Raw genomic sequence first — 8382 nt, 5'->3', positions numbered from 1 at the left:
TCTTTTTTTTTGGTCTTTAGTAGGTTTCTTGCATTGAGGGCTCAAAGCTTTTGGTGTTCAAAGTCTCTCAGGAAAGGTGATAATGAAACTTCACTGTTGCTGTTGGTGTATTTGTTCTTTAGTCCCTGGTGACCGCATTTTCCACCCTGTGAGCCCTGAGGCCCAGGGTGCTGCAGCCAGTGTCACCAGAGCAGTGGGGTGTCCAGGCCCCCAGCGGAGGAGGGGGCAGAGAAGGGACCACTACGCTTATGTGTCCCTCCTTCTTTCTTATTCCTTGTGTCAAGCCTGTTACTGCCTTAGGATTTTGAGGAATAATTAGATTTATTTATTACTTTATTTATTTTTAAAGCACATTTCATTTTGCCTTTGAGACAGTTTCCGTCTGTTTCTCAGAAGGCTTCCATCTGCTCTGAGCCATTGAGGGCACCTCTTCTGTGGAGTTAAAGCTGACGATTTCAGGAACAGTGGGGAAGGGATGATGTTCCACTCCTGCAGGTCAGTCCTGTGATGCTTTGGGAGGAGTCCGCCCCTGCTCAGATGGATGGATTACGCCAGTTTACCCCAACACTCCCTGTTAGGAATTCTAGCTTGTGAGGGAATCTGCCCATTTGCCCCAGATTGTGCAGAGGACTTGACTAGCCAACCAGAGGCATCCTGTGATTCTAGGACTTCAGAGTCCTTCGCCTGCTCTGAGGAGTCAGCTTCTTCACGATGTTTCCTTTAGCTCATTCATTCCTTGTGTGGGTGCCTCACACCAAGCTTTCCCTCTGCACAGAAGCAGGAACTCCAAGAACAGGGCTTCTCACAATAGGTCTGTAGTGGCACCTACGTTATGAACAAAGGGCGATAACAGCCGCACCTTCTGTTCCTCTGGGGGCAAAGCCCCAAGTAGGAGAGGATGCTGTGGACCACCATAGCATCCCCATCCTCTGAGCGGCCTCATACCTCCACTGTTTTATATTTGAGTGCATTTTGTAGAGGATTATACTGGCCCAAATTTATATACCTTGTAAGAAGTTAGAAATTATTTTAGTGACTGCCTATTTGGGCAGTGAAAGCAAACTTGCTGTGCGTCATCCCATCTGGTAACTGTATGACTGCTCTTTTCATCACTGAAGTTGAATCATGCCTTAGCTAATTGAATAGAATCTTTATAAAATAATTTTCTATTGAGCTGTTCTCCAGTCAGCTAAAGCCTGGCTTATTTTTCCTGTTCATTATTAACTTCTGACTTTCTCTCAAAATGGAGCTGTCAGGCCGTTGGAAGCTCCCTGGGATAACATTTATTGTTGTTTATTTTTGCCATCAGAGCCTGTACTTATTTTCTTTGGAATCCTAGTTCTGTTGCATCAGGGAAGCCTGAGGGACTTGTTCCCATCGCCTCTGTGTGCCTCTTACTGTCTGGTCACTTTTGAAGTCCTGGACATTGTTACATTTCATTCTGTACTGGTGTTTCATTAACAGTCAGTGCTTCTTTGATCCATTCACAAAAAATAGGTAAATTAATTCACCATCTAATTAATTCACTATCCTATATTAAATATCTGAAATTAGTGAACTTTAGGGACAAAATATTACTTACCAAACACAGGTAATTACTGAGAATTTCATAGTCCACCAGACCCTAAGAGGTAGTCACTTCCTTAGTCTCTCCCTGTCTTGAGTTTACAGAACCAAACAATCAAATGAAAATCATTGCTTTCACCTTCATCGTCTTCTTCAGAGGATAAATAAATATTAACATACAATGGAAAGAAGGTACTTCACAGTAGGAGAGAGACTGGAAGTCTCTCTACAGAGTGGCTGAGTTCTTAAGTTTCTTCAGTTTGTTTAGTTTTGCTACTTTGTTGAGAGACGGGACTTTTAGAAAGTTTAGAGTATTAATTTTTCCCAACATTTTATTTTGAAAAATTTTCAGCAAACAAAATTTAAAAGAGGGCTTCCCTGGTGGCGCAGTGGTTAAGAATCCGCCTGCCAATGCAGGAGACACGGGTTCGAGCCCTGGTCCGAGAAGATCCCACATGCCGTGGAGCAACTAAGCCCGTGCACCACAACTACTGAGCCTGCGCTCTAGAGCCTGCGAGCCACAACTACTGAAGCCTGAGTGCCTGGAGACCATGCTCCGCAACAAGAGAAGCCACCGCAATGAGAAGCCCACGCACCGCAACAAAGAGTAGCCCCCGCTCTCTGCAACTAGAGAAAGCCCGTGCACAACAATGAAGACCCAACACAGCCAAAAATAAATAAAATAAAATTTTAAAAAAAGAATGTTTAAAAAAAATTTAAAAGAAGTATATAGTAAGCACCCTATGTATATCCAGCACATAGATTTTAAAATTATAAACTGCTAATTTTTAAACAAAGATGATTCTGCCATTCTGTTCCTTTTGACAGGTATCCAATAGAGTATGTTCCCTGCACAGACATCAGCTCTCCCATGTCAGAGAGCTCCTGGTTTATTAGCAAGATTATTTCATTCAATGCCAGTTACCTGGGGAGGTGGTCCTCATAAAAATGTTTCTTGGTCTCCATCTTTCAAAACTCATGCTGTATTTCCTCTCTCCCTCAGGCCATAATTTCTAATGTTTTCTTCTCTACGTGGCATGTCAGAGTGAAGGTAATTGTGAAACTGCTCTGGAAGGACTTTATTCTAATCTCTGTTGCTTTCCAACACATCCTCAGGACTCTGAAATTAAAACTCAATCCTCAGATAATATGTAGCTTTAAAAGGGAAGTAGGTAGCAACTTGAAATTAGGCCATTCTTATTCTTTTCTTAATTGATTCATGCACTTTAAAAATATTTTTATCTGTTATTTAGGAAAGAAAATCTTAGACTTTTAAAAAGTATATATTGTCCCTTATAATATGTATAAGGAAGAGTTAAACCTGAAAGCTCACTGTCTTATCTTGATCACTGAGTTTAGATATTGTTGTAAAACATCATTTAGAGAAAATATGTGTTTGCATGTTTTTGATGAGCCCTATCCAGTCCCTCTTTGAAAGAATTAGGTGAAGCCCAAATGCTAAAGTCTGTATTTTTGTATTTATTTTAAGACTGCTTTTCTGCAAAAGGTTGCCTTTTAACCCCAAAGTATAAGGTTCTAAGGTACAGAGTGGAGTGACCCTAACATTTACACAAAAGGCTATTGTTTTAGAGGAAGGGACAAGAGTGAAGCAGTTCATGCAGCTGTGAACTGACTTTTTATATTGATAGTAAGGAATGAAAACAATGAGAGGAAGAGAGAAAAGCTATCAGATGTATCCCAGAATTCTGCTCACATCCTGATTTTGTGTAGTTCTTTAGTTTGCCTTTCATCCGTTGGAATTGTTCTTTAGGCCAGAAGCCTCACTGGTTCTCACTGTGCTTGTTGGAGAAATCCCAAACCTACCTGTCTTTTCCAACAGGATCGACTTTAGAAATATTTTTCAGTAGGTCTCCTCTGCTAAGTGTAATCCTGACCTGAAGATTGATTTCATCTCTATATTCTCTGAGACTTGTGAGTCCAGTGCCATGAAAAAAGATGGTGAGTTTAGAAGGAGGCTAGGAGGAGTTCCAGCTGTGTCACTGTAGCCTCAGTTGGTTTTGACTATGGCTAAAAAGGGATGAAACAGGTCAATTTTGACCAACATCCCAGAAGAGCCTCAAGCCACAAGAGTGTGTGAACAAGCTCTGCCCTCTGTAGGCTGACTTCCCTGTGAGGTGTAGGAATCGCCATCTTCTTTAATCTGTGTGGGACAGTCATACACACAGCAGGCAATGGGACCAACCAAACGGACACAGTTTGTTCTTCCTTTTAGAGCTTCCATTTAGAATTTCTCCCGGGTCTAAAAGGTCCAAATCAACCACTTTAACTAGTCTCTTTCCACCTGGCCAAACATGTAGACCTTTTAGAAACCTGAATTTGCTAGAAAAGGAAAGAGCACCATCCATGTAGAATCTCAGTGGTTGAAAAGGGAAAGTGAGTTTCTGTCTGAAGGAAGGTGATTTCATTTTTTGTTGTTGTGAGGGGTAGCTTGTTAAGGGATTTATGCTCTTTAGCAAGCAAGTCATTGTATTCATTGTATTTGATTGTGCTCATGGAGCCATGATGCATGATTCTTTGGGGAGTAAATAGGGAATGGGTGTCTAAAACCAGTCACAAGTTGGGTGCCTTCCAGCAACCCAGTAGATGGTGACTATTCCTTTGGCCAAAGTCCCAATTTTCATGCACATGGGATCCTGTCCCTAGGCCTTCATTTCCACACAGCTGAGAGGTAAAGAGGGGGACTAGGCCCCCCTCCACTTCTCTTATTTGTGGTATTGTTTAGCACTGGCAGCATGGTATCCAAGGCCTCAGTTTACTGGTTAACCAGAATTAAATAATAACGTGAGTTGAGTAGATAAAGGCGATCAACCTAGGTTGGAAGTAGGGCTGAGGAGGGATTTTGATTTATAGTCCCACATGGGGGTAGCTGGGTAACTCGTGTATGACTGTGTGGTTGGAACTCTTATTAACTTTACCAGGTGAGTGCAGAGGATGTGACAATGCTCTGCTGATGAGGACGACAAATTAATTGAGTTGGCTAAGAAACAGAGCAAAGCCTCCATCTACGGGAAGTAGATTCTGTCACAGGCTGTGAGTGGAATCTCAGAGTGAGCGTGAGCTCTGCAGGTTCTCAGAGTCTGGCTTCAGAGCCCACCAAAGGAACCAGTCTTCTGTGGGCAGTGACTCTGGCTTTCTGCAAAGGAGAACCTTCTGGGAGTTGGTTCCTGGTGGTCTCTTTTCTGGGAATGGGCGGAGACACCCCGGCAAGAGCTGCTTTGGCTCTCTTGGTACCTGGTTATGGTCAGTGTTGCCCCTTTTCTCTGTCCAACCAGTCCAGCACCTGTGGGCATTCCTTTGACATCTACCCAGTTACTTAGGCAGTGAGGTTAGGGTAGGATTTGGGACCCAAAGGTGAGAGAAACTTTGCTAAGTATTGCGTGGCCAGATTTCAGAAATCACTGCTCCCTCTGGTGTGTTGCATGTCCCTGCTGGAACCAAGAAGGCCAAACAAAACTCCTCCTATTTAAAAGTCTTACCACCAACCTGAGAAAACCCAATTAATTGCCTAAAGCCTTGATAGTGGGGTTCATTTACAGTCAGTCCTTCAAAAACTAAGTCCAAAGGCACAAGACTCTGGCTTTGAAATTATTTGTAGTCCCAGTCACTGGTTTGAACTCATGATCTGATTTCTTTTAGTCCCCCAGGCATGTGGACCAGAGTTAATTTCATGGCTGTTCTTCACTCTTAAGAGATAAGGAAAAGGTGCCCCAGAAGTCTAGAGATACAGGCTTTTTCAAAATTAAATTCCACAGTTTTCTGTTGTTTTAAGCAGATAGTTTTTTTTTTTTTTTTTTTTTTTTTTTTTTGCGCTATGAGGGCCTCTCACTGTTGTGGCCTCTCCCGTTGCGGAGCACAGGCTCTGGACGCGCAGGCTCAGCAGCCATGGCTCACGGGCCCAGCCGCTCCGCGGCACGTGGGATCCTCCCAGACCGGGGCACGAACCCGTGTCCCCTGCATCGGCAGGCGGACTCACAACCACTGAGCCACCAGGGAAGCCCAAGCAGATAGTTTTGACTTACCTAGGGATAAAATAGTATATGTGAAATGATTTCCAGGGGACAAAATGTATTTTCTAAATGTTCTGATATAGGGTCATGAACAATTGTTAAGTTTTGGTTTGCAATATTATAGTATATGGGATTACAGAAGAGCCCTTAACTCACCGTCATGTAAAGGAGCTCTCTTCCTGAACTCTTTCTCTCACTCAGGTTTGAAATGCCTCATCTGTAATGTTACCTGTAAGTGATTGTTATTGTTGGTTTTCAGGTTCAGGCAAGAATCATCTGGAAAACATTATCCTAATTCCTTCTCCCATGTCCTAAGCAGTACATTTTACTCAGAAATTCTGTATTAAAAACACTAGCAGCCCTTTCTGAGATTATTGTCCCATAAATGAATTTGTTTTTATTTAATCAAGTTGAATTATTTCCATTTAGGCATGTTCAAGAGCAAGTAAAGCCTGGAGAAAGCAATCCAGTAACCCATGAATCTGGTGTACCCATTTCCCTTAATAATGGGAAGTGTTTTGAAATCCCCAGAAGAAAGCTGCTTTGTAATTAAAGTGATGGATTATAAGGAAGCCAGACTTTGGGTAAGGGTTTTCCTAAACTACTTTATGCCATTTAGCTTATGTTTCTGAAAGGCCTGCTTTGGTGCCATGCACTGAGATCTATCAGTTGATTGAAAGATGATCTCGCTTTCTTGGTAAATATTTAAGCAACTGGCAACCACAACGGCATTCTTTCCTTATCGTTCTGTATCATGCACTGATGCTGACGTTACAAAAAGGGGTCTGGAAGGGAAACAGTGTCACAGTCTTCTCTTTAAAATCAAAGTATCCCAAGCAATCGTTTACTGAGGTCAACTTGTTTTACATGTACCCTATCATGAGGAATGCTGTCAGCATCTCCTATGATTTCTAAGAGCTCTTACCGAAATTGTTATTTGTTATGTCCTGCTGAGTGGTTTTTCCTTTAAAACACCATATTTTTACCACCCTGTGGCACTGAATGTGTTGCTGAGATACATAGATGATACTGAGCTATGGTTCCTGAAATAGCTCAGTTCTTGTGTTTTTATATTATGTAACAGTTTTGTGATGCTTTTATGCATTGTCTTCTCTTCCGAATTTTGAAATGTCATAAATAAACTTTTTCACTATGCACCTGAAACATTTGTTATATCTTAATGAACGTGACTTAGAGTTAAAATTTTTTTATTCATCTCTCTTCTGCATCTTAAGAAGAAAAGTATTCTTTAAATCTATACCAATTATTTTATAATCTATTATTATAAAAATTAAGAAAAACTAACAATTAAGAAAAATGGAGAATGAGATTAATGATAGATCTTTCATCTGCATTTAAATTTATGGCTGAGTATGAACTGGGATCTGGGTTTGGCCCAAGAGCAGAAAAATTGTGTTTAGAGTAATGATTACTTAATAGAATATTACTGAGTTTTGTTAGTATTTGGTCCCCAGTGATGTTCATTTTCCATTGTACTGACTTACTCTATTCAAATTTGGAATCAGTAGTTTGGACACCATGGTAATCATTTAACATAGTCTAGGTGATATTAATCCAGCCTACTTTCATTTACAGAAATGACACCATAAGATATCTTTGACATCTCTCAAAATGTTGCCTCTGCACATCGTTGGTGCCTATTACAGAATAGGAAGGACTCACATCTGAGCAGAGAGGGGTGCCATTTAAATATTTTCTTTGGTGATATCTGTGGTCTAAGATGAGCCTGTTAGATCTTTCCCTGCCTTCCTTTGCCACATATATTAGAGGCTGATGTATAAAGGAGGAAGAGATCTGAACTAACTGTGAGTTAAATGAGTATACTCTTCCCACCAAACTACACCACAAGCAATAATAAAAAGCCCAGGCAGACTACACATAGCTGGGGATCTTTAATGTGTTGTGTTTGGGTGAGCCAAATGTAGTGTGTCACTGCTGACACAGAACATATTGGAGATTATTTTCTAACTTTTAAAGGCACTCATATCTGCCATATCATTGACCCTGACATAGTTCAGGATCATATAAATTTGTGCAGGCCACACATTGCAGCCTTGACATCCAGCCTGATGTTCCTTAGCCCATGAGGTTCTGGCTACATTCAGCAGCCATCTTAGTTCAGGTATTCGCCCAAATGGGATGACACCTGCTTACGACCTTGGAATCAAGAGCTAAATAGGTTATCTTTAAAAGTTAGGAGGAGCCAGTAGAGTGAGTACTTATCTTATGAATATGTGTCCAGGTACTGTCCACTACCTGCTTGTCCAGTAAGTTTACTACTTTGCTTAATGGTTATATAAAATTGCTTTGGAATAAAATCGTATATATTTTGCTTTGTTCTCAAATATTTCCTGGCAGCACCCCCTTCCTGCTTTCATCCTTCTAAACTATTTGCCAGGACTAACTACTTCCATAAAGTTGGAAGATCCTCCACATCTAATTACCAGCATCAGGCCACTCTAATGTCTGTTCTTCATCCGCTGTGGCCACGCCCACTACGGGAAGATGGCAGATCAGATCTCCCTGCGGTCCCTGGCATCCCAAGATCAGGTGTCTGTGGATCGTTCTTCACAGATCTAACAACTGATGTGGAAATGAAGAAGGACCTGACTTTCACCATTCAGTCAGCCTTTGGGGAGAAACCCCTCCTGGAAAACATCCTCTGAATAGGTGATGGTTTTTGGCTTGAGAGATACATCTGACCCCCCAAAATAAGAGTTTATTTGCAGACTTGAGGGAATTGCGGGGGGGTTGTTTTTAAAAATCC

The sequence above is a fragment of the Hyperoodon ampullatus genome (genome assembly GCF_949752795.1).
Source record: "Hyperoodon ampullatus genome assembly, chromosome: 3".
NCBI classification, from domain to species: domain Eukaryota; kingdom Metazoa; phylum Chordata; class Mammalia; order Artiodactyla; family Ziphiidae; genus Hyperoodon; species Hyperoodon ampullatus.
This window is presented reverse-complemented; position numbering follows the sequence as displayed.